The sequence below is a fragment of the Microtus oregoni genome, unplaced genomic scaffold (genome assembly GCF_018167655.1).
Source record: "Microtus oregoni isolate MIOR12 unplaced genomic scaffold, Mior012 000008F_ref0000371, whole genome shotgun sequence".
Lineage (NCBI taxonomy): Eukaryota > Metazoa > Chordata > Mammalia > Rodentia > Cricetidae > Microtus > Microtus oregoni.
The window spans coordinates 42,725,041-42,751,148 of record NW_024543067.1 but is presented as its reverse complement, the minus strand read 5'-3'; positions in this window follow the sequence as shown (position 1 = coordinate 42,751,148).

Below are 26,108 nucleotides of genomic sequence, written 5' to 3'. Positions count from 1 at the left end.
GGTCTAATTCTGTGAAGTTAGTACACAAACAATAAAAATGAACTCTGCATGTTATATTTCTGTATCTGTACACACACATATGATACAATAATTATTAAAGAAAAAGAGCTTATCAGCTTTAGAGTGGGCAGCATACAAAAGGTTAGAGAAAGGAGAAATGGGGAAGGGGAAAAAGAAAATGGAGGGGCTGAGTGATGTAATTCCATTTAAATAAAAAATATATTAAAAGAAGAAATTGGAGAAACATCTGAGGTTGACAAACAGCTATCATACTTTTAAAAAGCATAAGGAATACATGGATAGCCTGCAGACACACAAAGGGGTTTAGGGCAGGAGATGGAGACACATTCTGCAAGTCCCTTTTCCTCTTGATCCTTAACAGACTAACCATACCTAGTTACTCCTCATGAAAAAGAGCTTCTGAGAGAATGTCATGAATTAAACTGTAAAAGAGAGGTCTCGACGTCCCTGTACAAGGATCCCCGCACTTCCCAACACTCTAGAACAGTCTGAATCATTGTCTGCTACAACTGTTTAGGGGGTTTCTCTGACACTTAGTGTCCAAGTGTTGATTAGAGGGGTATTCCACAAATGTTGAATGGTCCCCGTAGTTGAAACACTTCTTTACGAAACATTATTATAGCACCAAGGATGTGTGTACTTCATTCTACTTTGAATTTCTTTCTTGTGAATATAAATTGCTTCAAATTGCAGGAAAGCCAGGCTGAAGCTCAGTGATGGAGCCCTTGACTAGCATGCGTAAGACCCCAGTTTCCATACCCAGAACAGGAAAATAGGAAATGCAAATAAAGAGGAAATTCTTGTTCATCTTAATTTCCCACTGATATTTAGAGTAATACCTTCCATGCAAGACTTGAGTCTATGCCTTATCTTTTCTAAATACTCCATCATGGAAAACAAGCTAAGGCACAGACTGGTGGTATTTCCCCCGCCTAGGAAAGTGGCACACAATAGATGCTGCTCCTACCTGGACCACTCCATCTGTCTCCATTTATGACCTAGAGCCTGTCCAACTGGCAGCACTTCTGAACTGTCCCTCACAGCTGACTTTGGGGAGGGAACAACTCTTGGCTGTGCAGAGACGCAGACAACTGTCACTCAGCTCTGGGAAGTCTTTAAACAGGTAGTACACAAGAGTAGAGGTTTAAAGAAACAGTAGCATTCCGATTTCAGGAGGAAGAACTGACCTTGCCACCTAGTAAGATCCAGGTTTAGTGACTACCCATAGTGAATCTCTCTTTCCCCTCAAGGTTGGCCATGCAGGTGGGGCCTGAGGTTACCGGGCTGAAGGTCAGTGGGTGGCAACCTGTACCTGCAGGTGCGCACCCTCCTCTTTTCTCATCTACTTTCTCAGGAGAAGTAAACAGACAGTTTAAAATGAACACTGCTTCTCCTGCTGCTTATCATGATTCTGTATATGTTTAAAGCCACAGTAGCCATTTGATGGCCATGATGCCTGGAGCGTGAAGGAGACTCCAACAGAATGGTGGCATTAGTCTCAATATCAGCTGAATGCATGGCTAATGTCTTCTCACCTCTGGACTTTTTATGTTTTTGGAAAGAGTTCCTCGTATTTGTTTTAAGCCGCTTAAGTAAGTGGCTTTATTTGCTTGTTTGCAGGTGAACACACTCGTGACTTTTAGAGCACCGAATTGTTTGCAAGTGATCAAGCTGCCTCTCTGCACTGGCAAAGCGCATAAGCTCCTACCACATGCATAGCAATGTGGAAGGCAGTAGCTGAAGAGAATGCAGAGGAGCCACAGAGGTACATGGTGTGAAGGCTTATTATCCTCTACCTTGTCTTTGACCCCTACGGTACCACTTGGCACAACTTTGCTTTCTTGTTCCCCAGCCCTTCCACCTACACCTTCCCGTTCTCTTATAAAATATTTCTATATGTTTCAATGCAAATGTCAGCACCTTTTCAATCCCTGATTGGATACTAAAAAAAAATGTTTCTGTTAAGGACTGCATTGACGAAAGGATGGCAGAGAAGCAAATTTTCTAAATCAATAGTCATAATACAAAAATTAGATGACCTTTGTCTTTACAACACTCCATAAAATTTTCTGGAATAATCTGCATTAGGTATGTGTGTGTGGGTGTGTGCATGCACACACCCACACCCACCCACCCAGACACACACACACACACACACACACACACACACACGCTATAACCACATAGCACTAACTGAACTGATTGAAGCTATCTAGATTTGTTCTCTTGCAGGTAAGAAAATGAGATATGAAATATAAGGGCCATAATCTCTCAAGTGCTTGCAGTGTTTAGCTTTTTCTAAAGTCACCAGAAAACACACTCTTACCATCTCTACAGCTTTTCAGGACTCTTGAGTGCCTTTTGCCTTATGTGTATCCCTTGAATCTTCCAAGTTCATGAAGCTCCTCCTTCTATGGCTTCATATCAGCTTCCCTATGCTTGTAAGCACCCACATCTTCTCTATATTTATGGACACCAGACATGTTAGACTAGATCTCAACATAATGATTTTATCGTAATTTTGTTAAAATTTCCAAGACTATTTCCAGATGAGTCACTTGAAACTTGCTAGGGCTCAGACATTCGATACTTCTTCCCTTTGGGAACATAACCCTACCAAAACTGTCCCTTCATCAATGAACCTGCAATTCTTGCTTTTGCAGTCTGACATTTGCAGTCTGCCTTAACCAAGTAGAAACATCTTTTCAGTGTGACATCACAGCTCTGTCTTACCCTCATCTTGACTGTTTTCTGGCTGCATGGTGTGACAATTGTCTTTTCCCCAAGGGTATTTGCCTTTAAGGAGAAGTTATTTAATCCTGTACAATCCAGGCTTTCTGAGAGATGGTAGAAAAACATGTGATGTGATGGGGGCATGGGTTGTGTTAGCTCTCGGGGCCAAAAGCATTGGCACAAAATTCCTTCTTTCTATTGCTTTTGTGTTTGTATGTGGGGTTGGGAATTCAGCCCGATGGCTGTGCCATCTGTCAAACATATTCTATGACTGAGCTGCATCCTAACCTCCTCCTCCTCCTCTTCTCTCTCTCTCTTTCTCAAATTAGGTTTCTTTTTTAGATGCACTTCCCTCACCTAGATCCAATGAGTGCTTATAAACCACATTGGTGAGCTTTTGGAAGGTGCTGATGGCCTTGCTTCCTCCTAATATCATTTATTTTATTAATTACTGGTGTCTAAATTCCCTGTTTTTCTTCCCCCAAAGAAAAGCAAGAGAAGCCCAGGGGAAGATGCGCTGACTGCTGTTCTCCAGACTGCAAATAAGAAAGCTTGATTGGCGGTGCTGCGTTGACAGCTGCCTTCAGCCATGCACAATGCCTGCCTGTCACGACCACAGAACAGAGGGGCTTGGTACAATCTTCAGAAGATGATGGCTCGCCCTAGTGAGAGGAAGGCAGTGAACAGACTAAACCCAGCCCGAGAAAGAAGACTCAAGAAAAACCAGGAAGCTTTAATTGGTGACTACATTTTCCTCTCTCAGTAATAGCTGCAATTTTTTCATGCCCTATTATGACCAGTTATTATCGGGCTTTCTGTCGCGGCTCCATTGCAGCAGTTTTTAACTATTTCCCTTCAAATCACTGCTTTCTTCCGGTCGAGCACAGACTTCCCAGATGTTTGTACACATTGGACATCCTCTCCTCCAACTCCTTTAACTTAGCTTCCAATCCTTTCTCCTCCTCCTATGGTTTAGTCCGCTAGAGCTGTCTCCACCCTAGGAAAAATGGTGGCTTGAGGATATTTGGAGAACAGTACCTGACCATTGTTTGTGTGTTCCCTGCTTGCTGCTGCCTAAACTCCAATTTAATGTTGAAATTGCTTTTGCCCTAGACTTCTTTCACTAAGTGTGTTCAATCTGCTGTAAAATTGTTTTCATGGTTGCAGTCAATGTTATAGTAACTGTTTAACAATGTGCATTTCTCTACTTTGCAAAAGACCTTGGTAGTCTCTATGCAAATTAGCGCTTGTCTAATGCCATTAAGCATGGTTCCTAGGAGGGCAGCAACTGGTTCATGGATGAACTATGCAGTCTGAAGAGTGAGGAGTCTGGGTTAAGAAACCAGAAATTCTATTCCTGATGCATGGGACAAATTCTTCTGGAGAAACATGATCTTGACCTAAACCTGTCGTCTCATGCTTCAGATGAGAATAAGGAGATTTTAGCAAACCAGTTGAGCTCCTGGCCTTCTTCTCATAGAGTAATTAGGACTAAGTAACAAAAGTCACCCAAAATTGTAACATAATTGGTTTGGCTGCTCCAATAACCAAGAGTTTGATTTACAAAATTATGACATCATGTGAAAAGATGGGGTTGGGCATGGTGGCACTCACCTTTAATCCCAGCAATCAGGAGGCAGAAACAGGTGGACCTCTGTAAGTTTAAGACTACCCTGCTCTACAAAGGAAGTTCCAGGACACTTAGGGCTGCTGCACAGAAAAACCCTGTCTCAGAAACCAAAACCAAACAAAACAAAACAAAGAGATGGGATGCACTGGAAATCATAAGAGATTTGAGTGTGGCACTGTACCAAAGGAGGGAAAAGGAGGCAACATGTTACCCAACAACTGTGCTAGATGCTATGCATTTCCTCTTTGTCCTGGCCATGCTTCTGTAGAGTTGGGTGCTGTAGGTTGGGTTATATGGGAAGCTAATTCTGAAATGGAGTTTAGAAGGCAGAATGCTTTGCTCATGAAGATTACCTTTGGGGCCCAAGACCGAGAGAAAGAAAATGAAAGAAAATTTGAGTAATAACACAACTTAGTAAGAGTCTTGACTGATTCCCCGTAGATCTCTTGACAAAAAATGACATTCACATCAGAATAAATAGTCAAGCCTTTAAACTTTAATTTTTATAAGTCACTGGATATGACAAAGAGAATGGGTAACTCAGGGACCTGTTCTCTGCATTGAGATCCTTGGAGGGATTGATGGCTAAATTCTGTTGCCATAACTGCTTCTAACAATCGATGCAACAGTCATTCATTAGACAGAGGTCATCACGTGTTACAGTGCCTGCCGTGTACATGTAATTATTGTCTCAGAGGCTAGGGCTAGGATGATGCATCTTGCTAATAGAACAGTTCTTTGGCACTGGCAAGGCTGTGGATTTGATCCGTAGCTTGACAGAAAACAAAGAGAGAGGAAAACAGTGAGTGAGAGAGATGGATTAAATGATCACCCCAGGTCATATCACCATTGTCATTGCTCCATGATAATATGTGCTGTTTGTGGAGGTTTTGTTCAGCACATGCTCTGTTACTGAGGTTTCACAATTCTGCCTGGTGAATGCAGTAGAATTCTCATTTTGACAGGGAGATTCAGGCCCTAAAGATACATTTTTTTTTTTAAAAAAATATCATGCATGAAAAGCAGTAGGCCAAGGACTCAGTGTAACTCCAAAGATATTTACTCAACTCCCAGAATGCGTTAGTGCTCTCAGAATTTGAATAAAGAACCTTCTGATGCTGAAGTCCATGCACCTCCCTTCATCTTAACCTGCTGGATTCAACAAAACCTTGACTGTGGGAAAGGTGCCAGGGTTGGAGAAAAGATACTTGATGGAGGAAGGTCATTGGTTAATTAAATAAAGAAGCTGCTTGCCCTGATAAGTTAGAACATAGGTGGGTGGAGTAAACAGAACAGAATGTTGGGAGGAAGAGGAAGTGAGCTCAGAGACGCCATGCTCCCCTCTCCAGGGCAGACGCGATAGCTCTGCTCTCTGAGGCACACATGATGAAGCTCTGACCCAGGATGGACATAGGCTAGAATCTTCCCGGTAAGCGCACCTAGTGGTGCTATGCAGATGATTAGAAATGGGTTAGGCAAAATATGAGAATTAGCCCGTAAGAGGCTAGATCTAGTGGGCCAAGCAGTGTTTAAAAGAATACAGTTTCCATGTAATTATTTCAGGGCATAAGCTAGCAGGTGGCCGGGGTGCTGGGGACGCAGCCCCGCCGCCCCTATTACTACAGAGAGTGAAAATGCTTTGCAAACCTGAAACTGAAGCAGAATGCTTCTGAGGTTATTTCCCATTGTGTTACCATTAGCGCTTCCCAAATCTTCCTGCTCAGGATCCTGGAGAAGATGACAGAAGTTATAGCATAGGACTCTCTTGTCTCTCTTGTGTCTACAAGGGATAGTTGTTTCTGCCTCTTAGAACAGGTCCCTGTCCACAGCAGTGTAACTATGGAATGTTTTCCATTCCTTGATCTTTCCAACTTTTAATTTAATCTTCCTCTCTCCTCTTCTATCTCTCCCTTGTTCTGCCTCTCTCTTCACCTTTTTGTCTTTCTCTCCCTCTCTCTCCATTTTTCTCTTTCTACCTCTTTTCTTTCCCTCCCTTCTCTCTCCCCTGTCTCTGTTTCAGTATCTCTAGTCTCTTCTCTCTGTCTCTATGTCTCTGTCTTTCTAAATGTATCTCCGTCTCTTTCTTTCTCTCTCTCATATATATGTCTTCCTTCAGCATAGAATTTCTATATTCTACCCAAGCCTTGATTTTTATTGTTGAAACCTCAAATCCTTCCTGAAACATGAGAATCCCTTTGATTAATGTCTAAAATTGCTGCAATTCTTGTTCACTGTAAGGAAGAATGGGGAGACCAGTGGGCACTACTGTGTATTGTGCTGCTAAGAAAATGCACAGGAGGTTAGGTGAAAAGTTTACTTTATAGTATTTTTGATTTAAGAGTTCTTCAAGACTTCACCCAATAGTGGAGAAACATCAATATTGGAAGCCCTCTTTCTTCTGTTCATTACATAGTTGGCTCCTTTACGTTTTAGGTTATGGCTGGATTTTTATTCCTTTGGCAAACACTGTTCTTTTCTGCTGTAATTGCACCAGGAGTGTCCCTCAGTGGCTCATGTGTTCAAGGATTGGTTCACTTACTGATGATGGTAGGACCTAGGAGGTTGAGTCAGCATGGAAAGAAGTCAGATCATTAGGGATTTGATCCATACCGTCCGTGTCTTTCTCCCTCTTTCTTTAACCAGTGGTTAAAGAACTAATATTCTGTTGCCCCAGATTACTTGCCTTACCATAGCCAAAAATCAGGGACCAACTGATTATGGATCGAAACTTCTGAAACAATAAGCTGGGAAAAAAAAAAACCTTCTCCTTCTTATGAACTGATTTGCTTGGGTCTTTGAGTCTTCTTCTGCATCCTGTACAATTCTGGAATATTATCTGGCATGTAAAAGACACTCAAAAGCACTTGTGGGGGCTGGGCGGTGGTAGCGCATGCCTTTAATCCCAGCACTCGGGAGGCAGAGGCAGGCGGATCTCTGTGAGTTCGAGACCAGCCTGGTCTACAAGAGCTAGTTCCAGGACAGGCTCCAAAACCACAGAGAAACCCTGTCTCGAAAAACAAAAACAAAAACAAACAAAAAAAAAGCACTTGTGGGGGACTGGGGTTGTAGTTGAGTTGGTGGAGTTTCTGCCTAGTATTCAGCCGGCCCTCCCTGAGGAAAGCAGGTGTGCTTCAGAATCCTGGAGCTGGAAGCAGAAGGGCCTGTTAAAGGTCACCCTGGGTACACAGAGAATTCAAGGCAAGCATGTCTTGAAAAACAAAAGTGTAAATAAAGTCCCATTATGCATTAGTTGCTCTTCTGTTTCTGTGAGAAAAGACTATGCTAGAAGCAACCTAAATCAGATTAGTAGCAGCTTTCGTAGACATTTTAGGAGCATAAAATTCCTTAGGCCTCCATTCACAAGCTGGAGGCCTGTATAGGTAGGTTTTGCCCTTGGAGAATCTCTCTTCTTGTTTCAGTGTAGAGCACAAGACCTGTCCTGAGCTCTATATGTATTCTCTGAACAATTTTATCTTTCCTCTTGCTTCTGTTTCTTAATCTTTAAAACTGGAACATGTAACACACAAGTCAGAAGGTTGTCAGAAGTGTTAAAAGTGGAGATCTGTAGTTTATTGTCCATTCATCTATCTATCTATCTATCTGTCTGTCTGTCTGTCTGTCTTTCTGTCTGTCTATCTATCTATCTATTTATCCATCCATCCTCTATTTCTATCACCTATCTTCTGTATATCTCTGATCTATTTATCTATACTTTATCTATGTATCTATATCATCTATATATCTATCATATATTATCAATCTATTCAATTGTTTACCTATCTGTTTTTATAAATAGAAATAGGTACTATCTACCTGAATGTAGACAAAGATACATGTAGATATCTATATCACTAGAACCCATGATACATGCTGTGCTACATATACATTTATATATCTATAAACACATTCATATATGTAATATGTGCCCACCACATAAAACTGTCAATAGATCATAATACAATAATCCTTAGACCTTAGACATTTGTGATACAGATAAACAGATAAGCCACTGTATTACCTCCTATTATTTCACCTCCAAGAATCTGAAGTTCAATGCTTTTGTAACACGTTGGATTTGGGCTGGGATGTCTGCCAAATGTAGTTCTTTATCTCCAGTCTAAACTTTCCAGAACACATTCAGTACACTGGCCTCTAAGACACAAGCACATTGCTGCTCTGCCAAAGCAGTAACAATGTCGTGGCCAGAATTCGATTCTGTGTTTTTCTAAAACCTCCCATTAAAAATGCTTCCTTTAGTTGATTCTCACATTGGGGCTCCAGTCACGTTTGCTCTTAGGACACTGGGATCTTTAAACTATCAAGCAGCTTCTTACTACATTGAAAGTAATTTTGAACTTAGGTCTGATCCTTTGATAATTGAAAGTTTGCTTTCAAACAATCAATAAAAAGTGTCAGAAAGCTCAAATCAATGCAGCAAACAAATGAATTGCTGATACGTAATTTAATAACTAATGTTTAAGAGATAGTTCCCTTTTAACCTTGCCAGGATTTTAAGGCAATTAAACATCAATGTGAAAATTATATTTGTGAAATGAGACAGCAACCTGAATACATTTACATTTTATTAATTTGGAGTGTTTCCTGAAGTTATGATGAAATGAGCTCTAAACATGAAACATGGGAGAAGCTGTGTAGGGAAGACGGAAGCTGGGGGGAAGGGAAACTGCAGCTGCAGTGCTGGGAGAAAGGTAACCTCTCTCTCTCTCTCTCTCTCTCTCTCTCTCTCTCTCTCCCACACACACACACACACACACACACACACACACACACACACACACTCTGAAGCTACTCCTTCTGACTTCCATGTGTTCCTGCATCTCGAATCCTAGGACTGTAATCTCTTCCCCAATCATGGAGACACTCACTGCCCTGGCCTCTGATTGGAGCCCATCTCTTCTCCCTTCTTTGACCTTGTCTTCTCCATGTGTTAGACAGGCCTGATGCGCCTGTCCTGGGAACTGGCATCTGTGAGAGCCAGAGGAAGTGTGTACGGTGGTGCATGTCTGTAAATTGCAGCACTTGGGAAACTGAGGCAGGAACATTGCCACTAGATTGAGATCAGCCTGGGTAGCAAGGCATCATAGAGAAGCTCTGTATCAAAACCCAAAACAAATCAGACCAGACCAGAGGAGGTTGAATTCTGATGGCTCCTTCTTATCTGTGGCCTCTTACCGAACAAGCTTTTTCCACATCCACCATTAACTGAGTCAACGTTTTACCTCATCAAGAGTACTAAGTCATGCATCCATTCTCTGCACCCATCTGAAACCTCTTATATGTTTTTCTGCGTCTCTAAAGTCCACATAATTCCATCATCACACATAATTTCAGTCCTCTCACTTTTTAGCAAGCATTTTGTCACATCCTGGAGAGTCCAATCATCTGCTCTCTTGATGACTGACACAGAAACAACAGCTTTGCTGAAGAAAAATAACACTCTGTGGTTGACCTGGGGGCTTTATTATGTATGCACACCTGCTGCTGGATGAGCAGGTGAGCTCACTTCTCCCGCATGCGCTCACTGACCCACTCCCTCTAGCCATTCTGTCATGTGTCACCTTTCATTCACATTCACAGAATGCCTCTGCTTTCCAGAGATAGGCTGCTGTTAGCCTTAAAGAGAAAGAATAAAATTACAAAATTTGCAGGAAACCTGATGGAACTGTAGCAGAGAAATATCCCAGGCCTAGCAAGTCAAATGTTGCCTGCTTTCTGACACGCAGATCTTAGTTTCGGTTCCTACTGTGTGCAGGCTTGTGAGAGTGAGTGTAGGCACAGATCATAAAGTCAGAATGGGGCCCATGACAGAAAGAAAGAGGCTTTAGGGAAGATGGTAAAGTGTGGAGTCACAGAACACATGCTACATGCATGTAGACTGTTGAGGGTAGAAATGAGCAAAAAGGAGGGGACCAGTGAACAAGCAGGAGAAATCCAAATTAACTACATACCAGAATTCCAAATGAACTTGCTAGTTTGTACTTTAATTTAAAAATAGAAACCACATCAGGGAAAAAAACACCATAAAAATTTAGGGAAATATAATTGATAATAAAAACAGAATCCTTTTCCTCTAAAGTTGGAAATGGCAAGAATGCCCCAGTGACAGAAATCCTTGCCATGGTACTGAAAATCCTACTCACTGAAGGAAGGAAATTAAGGCGGGGGGGAGAAAAATAGAAAAATCGGAGGGTCTCAGTGACTAGATCATATTTCCCTCCAAGTAACATTTTATTTATTATCTTCTTTCTTATAAATAAAAAATTTAAGCTTATTTCATGTTTAAAAGTTCACAATATGTTTTTAAAATTTCACAAGACTATCAGGGAGGCATTGTTACCATCCTTATATTTTTCTAGATAAGACAACTGAAACATAATAATTCTTAATGTTAACTATTGAGCTGGGGTTGGGCACGAGGAAACCTGCACCAGTGATCACACACTTGACCAGACGGTCAGTCCCCACCAGGGCACTCTGCATCTCATCTTATTTTAATTTTCCAAAGGTTTTGCTTCTCCTGTAATGTCCACGAATTATGTATCCCTTCTATTCCTTAATTCCATCATTCCTATCAGTATTCAGCTTCATTCCAGTAGGTTCTCATCTCAAAGTAACCACATTCATTATAAAATAAAAAGGCATCTACTCTATAGTCTAGATAGATTAGCGAGCCTCACGTCCTTTATTATCATGTCCAAACCAGTTAAAATATTAGATGACACAATTAAGGAGATATGTTTTGAAGGACAAAAATATACAATCACCAGCAATGAGCATTTGTATTAATAGCAGGTCTTTGGAAGGCATTATTGGGAGCCCATTCATTGGAAGCAGAATGGTAAAGTCTCAGTACAAAGATGGGGGGATGCAGCCAATTTGACATGAGTGGTGAAAGGTAGGATTGGAAGTAAAAAGGATTATTGGGGTCTGCCTCCTAACATAAATGTTTCATTTCACTTCCTTGTAGGTATACGTTATAAGAGATACATATCTAGATGACTTCATTAAGTATGTGTGTCCAGTCAAAGAATCCTGCAGTTCTAGCTGGAATCCCCTGGATCTCTCAGTCCTACTTTATACCTTCAGACCAGTTTGTTCCTTCTGCCTTGGTACTTGTCCCTCCTGTACCTTCTAACACCCACCTTTGTCCTTCATAGTCTTGCTTAGAAGATCCCTTGCTCTGTTCTTTCCAGCCTAATTATTTCCTTGCAAACTCTGTTTGTTTCTTTTACAGAACTTGTCATAATATTGCAAAATGTAGCTGATATTTTGATTCGGTTGTCTACTATCTATCTCTTCTACAGAAGCAGGGCCATCTGTGTTCCGTGCCACAGTGCTCTCAGCTTGATGATGGAATACATAGACATACTAGAATGGAGACTGAAGCCTTATCTCTTAAAGAAATGATATGGAGGAAGAGAAAGGTGGGGGGATAGAGAGAAAGAGAGAGAGACAGAGAAACAGAGAGAGAAAGAGAGACACACAGAGAGAGACAGAGACACAGAGAGAAATAGAGAGAGAGCAGAATAATAAATAAGCTGCGTATGGTTCCTATACATTTCAAATCATGGATTAACCAGGGGACTTGATAAAGACTGACATAGTACTGCCTGTTCTCTTGGGAAAGTGAGAAGAGTGTGCTCAGAGTCGAGATCAAAGAGAATTACTGGCAGGGTGTAGAACCAAGGGTCCTGGCCTTATTAAAGGACATGAAAGAATAGAGTGTCAGAGAAACAGAGCCCTGCCCCTAAGGCGGAGGTCAGATAATGGTGCTCAAGGTGAGGTAAGGAAAGATTAGAAACTTGAAGAAAAGGATGAGGAAAGAGCCACACTGCCAGCAACATAGTTCAGCTATCAATCAGTAGTTTTTAAATTAAACATATTCTGGTTTCTAGGTACCAGATGAGGTAATAAAGTACTGGTTTGAAGAAATCAATAACTAATTCATGGACAGTAATCAGCCCATGGTTTAAAGCTCCTTAAATACCCTTGTGAGGAAATCAGGGTCCCAAAATCTATGCAAGAGGAAATGTTCTCAGAGGAACTAAGAAAGTGAATCACAACTTTTTACTTTGTCTACTTAAAGGATATATAATATTTAAATCAATTCATCGAGAATTTTATGCAAGGTCTTTTTTATCATATTCACTTGCTTCTTCTTTCCCAACACTTCCTGAGCCTACACTCATATCTTCACTCCCTCTTAATTACATATCCTCTATAAAATTGAAAAAAACATATACAAATGGGTATGGGGCCATCTATGAGGGAGCAATCGCCTTACTAAGGGCCATACCCGTAAAGAAAACTGACTATCCAGCTCCCAGCTTCTGTCAGCTGTCAATAACTCCTCAGTTATGTGCATAAGTCCCACCCTTTCTTCCATGACTTCTTCCTTGTGGAATGAAATAGCTGGATTCCCAAGCAATGCAGTAACTGGCTTGTAGTAACTATTTTCATAACATTGTAGTGTTGCTTATTCATATGCAAAAGTTACTTGGTCAAGAGATAATGTTCATCTCAGGGGAGGAGGTCATCAGTAAGACCCAGCAGTCAACCTGTGAACTACAAGAATGATTGATGAGTCAAGATACGCCCATGGGTACAATAATGACACAAGTGCAATGGGAACAATCCATTGCTTCCTGGCTGACTTTAGCCTAGTCTTACTGACGACCTCCTCCCCTGAGATGCATTCTACTTAGCACTTTGAAAGCTAATCAGTGTAGGGGAAGCTTCTTGGTTAGTACCATCTTGATTTCCTCATATTCTATGACTCAAATTTATAATATCTTCAGCGACAAGGTCTTACCATCAAGTTCTGGAGGGCAACTAAGAACAGTGGCAATAGATTTCATTGTTTGGGGGAGTTTCTGGGATACCTTTGACAAACAACTAGAGAGAGTATACCTATACCTGGCAGTGGAGTTTTTCTTTGTCAGCTTTTAGCTTCTGAGATGAACATTATCTCTTGATCAAGTCACTCTTGCATATGAATAAGCAATACTACAATGTTATGAAAATAGTTGCTACACGTCAGCTACTGCATTGCTTGGGAATCCAGCTATTTCATTCCACAAGGAAGAAGTCATGAAAGAAAAATTTCTAAACAATAACAATTTGACTCATGTGAGAGTTTTCCTCAGTAGAAGGTAAGTAATTTTTGTATTGGTATTCCATGACCATGTGGCTGGCTCGTGGTGGCAACTACCTTGATTCACATATTGAGAAGCAGCAGCGTAGAACATGACTCTTCAACCATAAGCTAGTTCTGCCACATTTCTCTTCTTAAAGGCTCACCGTAAGGTGAAAAAGTGCAAGATACATGGGCAACAAGGGTAGATGAGTCCTCACCAGGGCGAAATATGAGACTATTCTTTGGGGTTCACAGTATCTGCAGGTAACTCTGGAAGTGAGACTAGACATCTTTGAGTGCGTGTGATAGTGGCGGGGGGGATAGGATTTCTTCAGTTTGGCTTCACAAAGCAAGCTTGCTCTGTTGTCCATTACAGTTTTTGGAGCACTTAGGAGAAGCAATGATGTTTGCCCACTCTTGTGTTCACCCTGGTTGCAGATGAGAAGGAAGGATACTGAGAAAGGCATAACTGTCTCTGGGGTCCTCTGCTCTCTGTTTCCTCTACCCAGAATTTCTCACCAAATTCTATCTTTTCTACATGGAATGCCCCAGTGACTTTTTATAGCCGCTAAAGGAGATACCAACTTCTTGTTCAGCTGTACAATGATTCTTGAGACATAGTCTAGCCACTGACTGGACTCCTGACTCTTCTCTTAGGTGGCCCTAGAACATGCTTCTCACATTTATGCAGAACTGTCACTGATCCTCTGTTAGGACACAGGTCTTTCAGAGTAGGTACTCTGTCCGTCCTGAGGCATGTTCCATAAACAGAGCTCAGAGCCCAGGACTTGTGGACTGGATGAAATTTCCAAGATTTCAAACCTTCTAGTGAGTGTACCTATACTTTGAAGTCCTTTTACATTGTTTGCCAAATTCCTGTGTTCTATGCCACAGGCAACGCTCACACATGAATACTTTTGATGCCAGCTGATTGGCACTTCTGTACCATGCAAAAGCCAGGGAACCATTTCTCATTTGTTTGTTTGTTTGTTTGTTTTTTTTTTGGATAGGTCTAAATGTCCTTAGCACTGGCAAGTAGTAACTGGCTCAATTGCTAAATTTTGAATGTTTAATAAGAATCAGTGGACTGTCATTTATGGGAACTGCTACTAATGTGTGTTGAGACAGCCTGTGTTCTTCCTGCTGGCTCACAGGAGTCCTTATCATCTCCTCTAGCCTCTCAGATCAGGTAGGAAACCCTTGTCTAAGGTAGCATCCCAACTTTGGCTAAAATGCACGGAGCACCCAATGAAGATTCACTTTTGTTCCACTTTATAGTTAGTGTTCCTTCCAGCAAGATTTACCTTACAAGGAAGGATGTGTACAACAGATTCTCAAATAGCCCTCTGGACTTTGAAGCATCTACTTACTTTGTATAGATACCAAATTTTAGACTCCTTCTTTTGGCTAGGAGAGCACTCTATTATCTTTGTCTGATGGTACTGGATATCTTGCCATCACTTCTAAATAATATTCATACCTGATTTTTTTTCTGTCTGACAGGTGGCTTACTTGTCAGATTAAAATAATCAACTTTGAGATATTATCAACACAGGAACTGAGCTGCTTTTTGCTTTTCCATGTTCTATCAGGGAGACCAAATATAACAGGCATTCAGTGGGCACCAGAGTGGTAAAGAAGAATCAACACTGCTGACCCCTGTTTTTAGTACAAAGCAAGTCTATATTCCTAGCAATGATACTCTGCATTTTGGTTCAGGTAGGTAGGTACCTCACTCTTTCAGAGAATGGGCTGTGGGGATGTGGTGAGCTGCATAAATCCATCCCCAAGGCAGCAAACATCTTAAAATAGCATGAGAGAGTCAAGGACAAAGTTTCCCCTGCTCACTGTGAGTGGATATCATCAAAATAAAGAGAGGGAAGGAAAACACATACTTTATCATATCTGTTTGCAGAAAGAGATTTTCACAGGATGACTTCGACAGACTTCTAATCCATAGAGCAGTTCAATTTTGTTTTCTGCCCAGAGATAAGGATTAAACTGAGAAGTCTCCATGAAGGATAAGGTGGCAGTCATGCTCAGCTGAAACCCACAGGTCTAGGTCCCTTCTACACTGAGCTCTGGGGTCAGAAGTGTTTGCAGGAAGCCATGTGAAGGCAGGGAGTCATATACACCCCTTCTACGCTGCCCAATCCGCCACTCTTCTTTATGCTGATGAAAACTGTCTTCAATAGAAGCAAAGGAGGCATTGAAAGGAAAAGAAGCTGAAAGCTGAGATGATTGACAGACCAGAGAGACAGGCTGATACAGCTGTATGAAACTGGGCCCATTCGATTTATTTCTCTCCTTCCCTTCTTCTCCTGACTTTGTTGAAGTATACAATAAATACAGAGAAGCATACATATCAAATGTACGGCTTGGTGAAGTTTTATAAATGTGAGCTCCTTTCACACTCCTCCCACAGAAACAGATTAATAGAATATCTGACATTCTCATCTTGCCAATAACACACTTCATGTAAATTTCAAGACACATCGTACGCTTGCTTAGCTTCCCTTCAGCTTTATTCATGAAGCTCATGTGTGTGGTGTGTGTAGTTGTGGATTGTTACCTCTCCTTGAAGTTGGGGGCTGTTTGGTTGCAAATCCTACAGTTTTTTTGTCTACTGCTGTTGCTGGGTCTCTTTTTCCTTCCTCTGATGAAATGAATCCAGGGGCCTGCATATTTGTCCGCAGCTTCATGGTAAGAGCGGTTCCCAACACAGGATGTTCTTGGATGTGGCCCAGTCTTTACATTTTCTCCTAGCTGACCACGTCTAACTTCCAGTTTTTCAATGTGTACTGTTTTGCATGCCTGTCACGTTTCCTTTATGCGGAATTGGAGCAAGACTTAGCACATGTGCAGAGAGAAGCTAATAAAGAACAAGTTTTGTCAATATATGCTCCTTTCTTGGCAGATAAACTCCAAGTAACAAATCTGGGTATACTGAAGGGTGCATAACACCAGGAACTATGGGGATATTTCATCTACTCTGAATGCAATCTTTATTGCTAGATGCATTTACTTGGCAGGGATTTCTGCTCTTTAAGAGATACTGGGATAGCTTTTATGGTGGCAAGTGAATTTCTTCCTGCAGTCTTCCAGGGGCTGAAAATACATTACCTCACCTCGCTTCTACCAGGATTGATCAGGTACTGGAAGCAATTGGAGATCAATGCCATGCTAAGAAAATGTGGACTTGTCATAGAGCTGTTGTTCTAGGCATCCCCCTCTGCCTGTCCTCTCTCCTTTCCCTCTGCTCCTCTCCTTGTATCTGCCAATCATCCTGATATCTCCAGGGAGTGAATGTCTGCTAAGAGGTTTATAGTCCAGTTGATCCCGCTGGCCCCGTGGGTGTGGGCATGATTCCTCCTTGTCCTGATGGCAGGGCCCTCCAATCATTCTTCCTCTGTGTTTGCAAATGTCAGCCACAAATCCCAGCAGGCTCATTAAAGTGTCCATGTGTGCAGGGCACCTTGTTAGGAGGATTCATTGGCTGCTGATCTCACTGATACCTTCACTGGGAAAGGTGGATGACCCTACAGAGAAGCCTGGGCCCAAGCTGCTTCAATCTTATCCCCAAGACACATGGGCATTCATGTCATCTAGGACCCTGCCATGGTCTGAAAATGGGTCTGTTGCCTTATTCCTTGAAAGTTCAACTCCAGTGGCAGATCTCTGATACTGCTGAGGAAAAGGTTCTTAGAGTTACCAAAAGAAAAATGAAATTGCCATGCACAGAGTTCCTGCGTGGCATCATGGTGGTTTGTCTGCAACAGAGGGACATTTCACCATGTTCTGAGATGGTGGTTTGGCTGTGTCCTGAAAGTAGTAATGGAATTTGAAAAAAAGAATACAATTGCCACACAAAACAACTTGCTTGCAACTTCAGCAATAAAACAAGGCTGTGCTTCCATCTGACCTCCTTGGTGACGTCTTGTATGGATGGAGTAACACAAAATTTCTTAGGGATAATATAAGTCTTCCCATTTAGAAGAATGTTGTTTTTCTGAATACAAGGAGTGATAAAGAGTATAAAGACTTTAAAACTGCAAGCATTGCCTTCTGTGGGATTTGCCCTGGTAGAACAGGATTTGGATTAGTAGTGTAGAAGAAAAACAATGAAATCAGTGTTCTGGATTAAGCAGCTAGCTGGGAGCTCCAGCCATGACTAAGACATTCTGGCTTGGGTTATGTCTGTCAATCTAAGGAACACACAGAGACCCTCTAAAGAACACATTTACTTAGGAGTGAGAGGGGAGTCTGAAAGTCTTCGGCAGAGCAGGGAGGAGCAGATCATAGACCACCCAGGTCAAGCAGAGGGTTCTAAAGGCAAAGGGAGGAGACACATGAGTGATGTTTTAAGAGTGGCCCTTAGCAACAAAAGAGATATCGCTCTGATATATGTAGGCGGTTGCTGGGGCTCACAGATGGATAAGGCTGCAGTGTCCATTTTTGAGGTGGCAGCTTTCAGGGTGTTCTTGGAATAGTCAATCACAAGTAGGCATGTGTGTAAGAGCCCTCAGTTTAGGCAGCAGGGAAGGTCCTTCCAGGGCCAGGAGTATCCCCATTCACAGGAGGTGTCTGATCCTGTGGATCAAGAAAATAAGACCCAGAATGCCTACATGTGGACACATTCAGCAGGCTCTGGGGCCTTTTTAGTAAATGTTGGGGCATAGCAATTCCCTCAAGGGGCCCAGGGAACTTCCCAGGCTGCAGCAGCCCCTTCTGCTTCTTCCTCCCTTGCTCACGTGGCTCTTGAGGACTTGCTTTCCTGGAGCCTGGCTGACTAGGCTATGGCCTCTGCATTTGCCCTCCTTATATTGAAGACCATTTCACCTACATTCCACTCCAGCACGGTCCAGCTCTCAGCTTGCTCTTTTACGAAGGGGAAACAAATGTTTTCATTGCCCAGGCAATTTTGAAAGACCCTTGAGGTATGCAGCTATGAAACCCAAATCTGAACACTAAGGAGGAATTCCAGGCATTATGGAATATAGGAAGTGTTTTGGGGGGATAGAAATCCTTCTGTTGATAACAAAGAGTTATATAAACTGATGAAAATGAGAAGCAGCACCTGGAACAATTTCTTCCGAGGCCAGGCCTTGCTCCATCAAGGCAGCTGCTCAAGGCTGATTTGAGGTTCATTGAGCTGACCAGACAAGCTCACATCTGGAAAGTTGGCTGTTTGGGGAGCCTCCAGGAGGGCAGGCTAATTATCCTTGACTTGATGAGCCCAAAAATTTGTGTCTTTCAGGAAGATGTGCCTCCAGCTAGCACTAGTGAGTGGTCTTCAATTTTGAACCTTCCATCTCCATGGACTTCTCGGCTCTGGAGCTGAGGCAGGGCTGGGAGATGGATTAGGGGAGCTAGAGCAAAGAAGGAGTTATCATTTCACAAGAAATAACTTATTTGAACCTATTAGTTTATTCATCTGCTCACTGTAAGCAAAGCAGTTTGTGGTGCTGAATTCACAGTAGAGAACAAGAAGACAAAGGCTATGATCAAATCAGAAGCCAGTGTGTAGCTAATGAAGACCTAAACTTTGCATAAATACATTTATGCCCACATCATAGCATTCTCTTTTGTAGATGAATATTCACGTGTTGTAATAAGAGCGGCGGGGCTGTGTCCCAGGCACCCGGCCGCCCCCACGGCTAGCTTATGCCCGAAATAACAACACACAAACTGTATTCATTTAAACACTGCTTGGCCCATTCTCTTCTAGGCTAATTCTCACATATTAATTTAGCCCATTTCTAATCATCTGTGTGTAGCACCCCAAGGTGCGCTTACCAGGGAAATTCTAGCCTATGTCCATCCTGGGTCGGAGCTTCATCCCGGGAGCGGGGCATGGCGTCTCTCTGAGGCATCTGCCCCCGAGAAGAGAGCTGTCGAGACTGACCTCACTTCCTCTTCCTCCCAGCGTTCTGTTCTGTCTACACCTCCCACCTATCCTCTAACCAATAAAATGGGCCAAGGCAGTTCCTTTATTAGCCAATGACCTTCTTCCATCATTCACGTGTCTTAGATGAGTCACATGGTAGATGTTTGCAAGGCTCAAAATGACTAGGTGGTCATGTCAATGGAGTGCTGCCCACTTCTTGTGGATCTCAGAAAGAAACAGATAAGGACCATAGGAGTCATGCATTAAAGAGCAGGCAAGAGATACAGGCCCTACAGCTTTTGAGGATATTTTGATTTTCAAGGACATCTCCTATATTCAGAAAATACTACAGCCATCATCTTAGAAAAAGTAACTCTGGGATTATGAAAGATCTTTCACTGCCCAGGCTATAATTCAGACATCCCCCTGCCAAGGCTCTGGTATCACACTCCAGAAAGCAGGGTCCATTCAGCACATCCAACTCAAGAATCAGAAAAAAAAATTGTTTCTACATGTTTGCGCCAAGTCAAATAGGTATGAAATCCCATTTATTTTAGGATTAAAGTGTGTGCTCTCAGAGGCCTCTTGACTGATTTAACATCAGTGTGGAAAGTCCATCTGTCCAGCAGACAGTGAAGAAATACAATTGGTTTGTCCTGGGAAACAAGCTTAAAGCTGAGCTCCTGATGCTCTGACAGAAAGCCAAGCCCCCTTCAAGGACTCAGAACAGAACAGGAAAGTGGGAACTGAGCTGTCCTGCCGAGAGATAGGTGCTGGGAAAGAAAAGATGTTGCAACTTTGCATTCTGCCTCTGTATTTTCTAAGAGCATCCCAGAAGCAGATACAAGTCTCCGTCTAATGCTCTGTGCCACCCCTCCTACCTCGGCTCCTTCAGATGTGACCAAATTGGCAGCCTGTGTCCCTTGGAAGCCTGAGGCTGAGGGAAAGCTTGACACTAGATATTTATCATCCCAGGCTGTTTTCCCTTCAGATTGCCAGCCATCCCTTCACCCCAGATCTCTTTATCTTATTTTGCTAAACAAGATGAGCTTCTGTCAGTGCTGCAAGTAATTGACTTGTTTTTAATATATATTGAGGCCCAGGTTAAAAACTGGACAATACTATGCATTTATTATTCTTGCCTGTCTGTTTATTCTAGTGTGAAATTGTTTTCCAGGTAGTGATTAATTCTGCCCAAGCGTCCTGCCCTTGCTAGGCAATTTACTGTATATAGGAAGAAGATGCTGACGGCATGAGCCTACTATCAGGGGTGTCATTACGGTTTTGTCAGACATCAACTCCCCTATTGTCTTCTGTCATTTAACCAATCCTGTGAACCTTTACTCATTTTCCAAGTCTGGGTTTTCCATAAACAACTGGTGACTGGTTTTGAAGAGATATATGTAGAGGCTGCTGGCAGGGAGGAGTCGCCCTTACCAGAGCTTAAGGAATTTCAACAGTGATGGAAGACTGGGGTTTCCTACTCTCAAGTCAGCTGTCACCGTCAATCAGCACATGCCTTAAAGACAATGGGTGCCTCGTCTGGTGTAAGATGCCATTTGTTATAGCAGGTTCCATGATCATCGATTATAACTACCTATGGTAAAGAAGGCATTTGTCCATGCTGGGGAAGCTGCACGCTGGAGCAGAAATCATCATATCTTGAGAATCACCTTGTCCCTCGAAGCAATGAAGAATTCTTTGGACCACCATGCAGTACTAGTGTGCAGATCATGGTTAATCATGGAGACCATACCAAGAACTGGACTGGACTGCTCCTTGCCCCAACTCCTCCTCTGGTTAAGACTACAACTCACTTTAGTCCACTGAATCCACACTTGGGGTCACTGAATCCATTTATTTGTTCCTTTTCCCGGTGTGACAATATCAACAGAATTTCCTTTCTGTTTTTCACCATTGTTTGTCTTTTAATTAATGGTAAGAACAGTCGAGCATGCGCCTGCGCAGGATTTCCTTCTAAGAGCTCTGGTTACACGGTTATAGTAGAATGCCATTTCAGTGGTCCCATTTCATGCTGGATTTATCTACTATCCTTTCAAGCCCTACTTCATATATTTTTGGGGGAGAGATTTGTGCTACACTGGTAACTTTCACCCCATATTACTAATGAGGCAAAGAAATAATGTCTTGCCCAATTTATGCATCCTGGAACCTGTTGTTAATCACTAGACTAGCTTTTGTCTGTAAAAAGAGAGGTCACTGGACACAGGACACCAGCTCTGTGAGGGACATGTGCCTACAAAAAAAATCAAACCCAAACCCAAACCACCATCTTCAGTGTCCGTGGTGCCTGCATCAGTTCCAAAGTGAATCTGAAGCTGTGTGTAGAGGTATACACCTTTAATCCCAGCACTTTGGAGGTGAAGGAATGGGGATCTCTATGAATTCAAGTTACATGAAATCTTGTCTCAAAAGGAAAGAGAAAGAAAAGAAAGAAGAGGTTTAAAGAGTTTATATTTTCTTGAGCCCTGAAAAGTTATGGCTGGTGTGTCATATGCACGTGTGTGTGAGCTCATATATCTTGGTGTGAGTGTGCATGGGTTAGAGGTGGGTTTGATAGGGTTAATTAATCCAGACATGGGCAGCAACAGTGAGGGCATAAAAACCCACGGTAGCTGGGCCATTAAGTGAGCTGTCAGTCTTAGAGCCTCCATAGAGAAGGAGTGGATCCTGAATGTAGGCAGAATCCAGTACTTTTATTGTTAAATTCCACCTCCCACTCTATTTTCTAGGTGTTTCCTACTTTTAAACCACTAGGTAGTGTGTGCTTGGGTATACATGTGAATATGTGTCTGATACCAGTGGAATGTGTCATGTGATGATGTGTCTGTTATGTGTAGTATATGTGGTGTACAGCATGTAGGCATGTGATTAGGTGGGATATTCCTAAATGTGTGGAGTGTGTAGGAGGTTTTTTTTTGTGTGTGTGGTGTGTGTGTGCGCGCACGTGTGTGTAGTATGTGTGGGAATTTACATGGAATACATATGGTTAATGTGATATGTGCAGATTATGTGTGATGCATGTGGTGGTTGATGAATATTTGTGTCTAGGGTAGATATTTGAAGTTTGGCTTTAAGATCATGACAGGTACCTTTTTGTGCAAACAAAGAATAGCGAGGCAGGACTCAGTGCAATGTCACCCACATGTTAGACAAATCACCTTGTCACATTATGCTTCTTTGTGACACCAATGAGATGAAGATACAGATTCTGACTGCCTCACTGGATGGTTCTGAGACTGGACTTATGTAAGATGCACAAGTCCTACCCCTTATGATAAAGATATGGTTTCCCCTGAGAGCCTCTCCTCTCTTTAACCTCCTCCTGGCTTCCTGATGTTGCACCTCAACTCTTTCCCAAAGTGTGTTACCTACTGACGTTATGCAGCTGATTAGCTCCAGGAGGTATCAAGCAACAGGCCCCCTAAATAGAACCCAATGAATAGGAACAGTAGGTAGAGGTAGCTCTACCCAGGCTCGCCCACAGCCCTAACACAGCATGGAAAGGTAATAGTGGTGATGGGCTGATTGTCAAGACTGTGGTGGTTATCACCTCCTGATAGGCCAGCTCAAGGCCCCCCAGATAGGCAACTTTAGGGGTACTAAAACTCCTTATACATATTCTTACATTTTATACAATTACTTATAACAGTCTGGTTTGGGGCAAAATGGGATACCAAAAACATCATGGCTCCTTCCTGAAAGTGTCCATTCTGGGAGAGGCATAAAGAGGCAGAAAACACGGAGAAAAGGAACACACTCTTTTTCCAGAGTGTATTCTTGCGTCCTTGTTTGTGTAACTACAACTCTTGACTTTTTAACTTCATATTCTACTACCATGTCCTCTCTGGATAGTCTTTTGAGAGCACAAGCACACAAGGATTACTGTTGTGTTAAAGTCAGAGGAAACTGGAGCCCTTTCGATAACATTGGCAATTCACTCTGCCGGCTGTCTGCACAGTGTCGAGAGTCTGTAACAGGGCCCAGGCAAACTGTAGCTCCAAGTGACCCAGAACAGAGTAGCCATCTCCCAGCTGAGCCTGGCTGTGCTGTTACAGTTCAGCTGTCCCAGGCCTTGAGATGCTAGAGTGGGTGAGAGATTTTGGTTCTTATCAGGAAATGTCATCCTTACTAGACTATGACAGGAGTGCTGATGAGACTCCTGCGCTTCACAGAGCAGGAGAAAACCAGAAAGCACCAGCATACTGTCTTGCTGTCACTCTAAGGAGGGATGATAGACCCCTGTTAATTTAAAAATAAATACACTCTTTTAAGTTCTTGACTGTTGTGTATGGTACAGGATGTTGAGCATGCTAGGCAAGAATTTCTCATGGATCTGCATGGAGCTGCATCTCCCTGGCCTCCTAATCACTGTCCGCGCATCCGTCGGTAGTGTTCAACGCATCCCCATGTCTGCACTCAGTGGGAGGCCGTTTGTCTCTTCTGAGCTCATCAACACTAGTGTCCCTGCACATGCACAGGCAGCACTGTGGTGGCGGTTCTCTGTGCTTCCTGTAAAGTTCCCTGAAATCTGGAGACAGAAAGGGCCCACTAAGATTTATGAAGCTCTCATGTGAGTGAGACATGTGATGTCCTCCTTGTCATACCTGACGTAGCCTTGATGATAGCTGTAGGGTCAAATATCTTCATGTTGAGACACAGGAACTGATGTTTTGAGAACTTAGTAAGGACCCATAGCCACCTACTGTTAGGGTTTGGATACCACTTGAATATGTACCATAGGAAATTTATGTGCTGGAAGCCTTGTCCCCAGAGTGGTGGGGTTGAGAGTCAGGAACCCCATTAGTGATAGGATGTAGAAAAGAGGCTAGGTCTTTTTTTTTTATTAACTTTTTTTTTATTGAGAAAAGAGAAAAAAAAACAAATTTCCTCCTCCTCCCAGCCTCCCACTTCCCTCCCCCTCCTCCTACCCTTCTCCCCCTCCCCCCACTCCTCTCCCCCTCCCTCTCCAGCCCAAAGAGCAGTCAGATTTCCCTGCCCTATGGTAAGTCCTAGGTCCTCCCCCCTCCGTGCATTTCTAGGAAGGCGAACATCCAAACTGGCTAGGCTCCCACAAAGCCAGCACATTACGTAGGTTCAAAACCCCGTGCCATTGTCCTTGGGTTCTCATCAGCCCTCATTGTTGGCCATGCTCAGAGAGTCCAGTTTTATCCCATGCTTTTTCAGTCACAGTCCAGCTGGCCTTGGTGAGCTCCCAATAGATCAGCTCCACTGTCTCAGTGGGTGGGTGCTCCCCTCGTGGTCCCGACTTCTTTGCTCATGTTCTCCCTCCTTCTGCTCCTCATCGGGACCTTGGGAGCTCAGTCCAGTGCTCCAGTGTGGGTCTCTGTCTCTGTCTCCATCCATCACCAGATGAAGGTTCTATGATGATATGCAAGATATTCGTCAGTATTGCTCTAAGATAGGGTCATTTCAGGTTCCCCATCAGAAAGTGTGGAATATCTACACATTAGAGTACTATGCTGCGGTAAAAAACAATGACTTCTCGAATTTTGCATGCAAAAGGATGGAAATAGAAAACACTATCCTGAGTGAGGTATCCCAGAGCCAAAAAGATGAACATGGGATGTACTCACTCATAATTGGTTTCTAGCCATAAACAAGGGTCACGGAGTCTACACTTGGTAATCCCAAAGAAGCTAAGTAAGAAGGTGAACCAAAGGAAAAGCATATAGTTGTCCTCTTGGCTATGGGAAGTAGACAAAATTGCCGGGGAGAAAATTGAGGTCTTGGGGGTGGGGTGGGATGGGGGTAAGGGGAGATGGGGAGAGAGGGGGGAGAGGGGGAGAATGGGGGGAGCTTGGGAAAGGGGGAGGATTGGGATGAAGGAAGGTTGGATGGGGGAGCACGGAAGCACGGTTCTTAGTTAAGGGAGCCACCTTAGGGTTGGCAAGAGACTTGAACCTAGAGTGGCTCCCAGATACCCAAGCCGAGGTCCCCAGTTAGTTCCAAGAGGCTAGGTCTTGAATAGAAATGAAGGAAAGCGCTGGCGAACTGAAGGTGTGGCTCAGGGTGGAATATTTGAATAGCTTGTGAAGCACCTGGGTTCCACCCCTCAGCAGTATCAAAATTAAAGGGGCTGGGAGTATAGTTCAGTAGTACAACATTTACTTAGAATATGCAATAGCTTGTCTTCCATCTTCAGCACATGAGTGCGTGCACACAGATACAGAGAGACAGACAGGCAGACAGGCAGACAGGCAGACAGACAGACACACACACACACACACACACACACACACACAGGAGTGGAGGAGTTAATGCTCCTTTCACCTCAGGGATTCATGTATATTCTTGCCCTCGAGGAAATCCTGTGTGAGTAATTATTTGGAAGGGTTTCTGACTCCTGTGCAGAATTTCTCATTTCCTATCTCACCACACGATCTTCTTAGCATGCTCCTAATACTATGATGTCATCCGCTGTGGGGGCCCTCACTAGCTGTCTATGCCTCAAGAACTGTGAGCTACATCAACCTCTTTTCTTTAAACAGTTCTCAGCCTCAGAAATTTTGTTACAGAAACAGGAACAAACCACGACACGAAAGAGAAAATGGTAGAATCAAGTCAAGTTTCATCCAGAGCACTAAAATTTATATCTATCTAGGTATAAGATATTCTCTCACTTATAAATCTCCTGC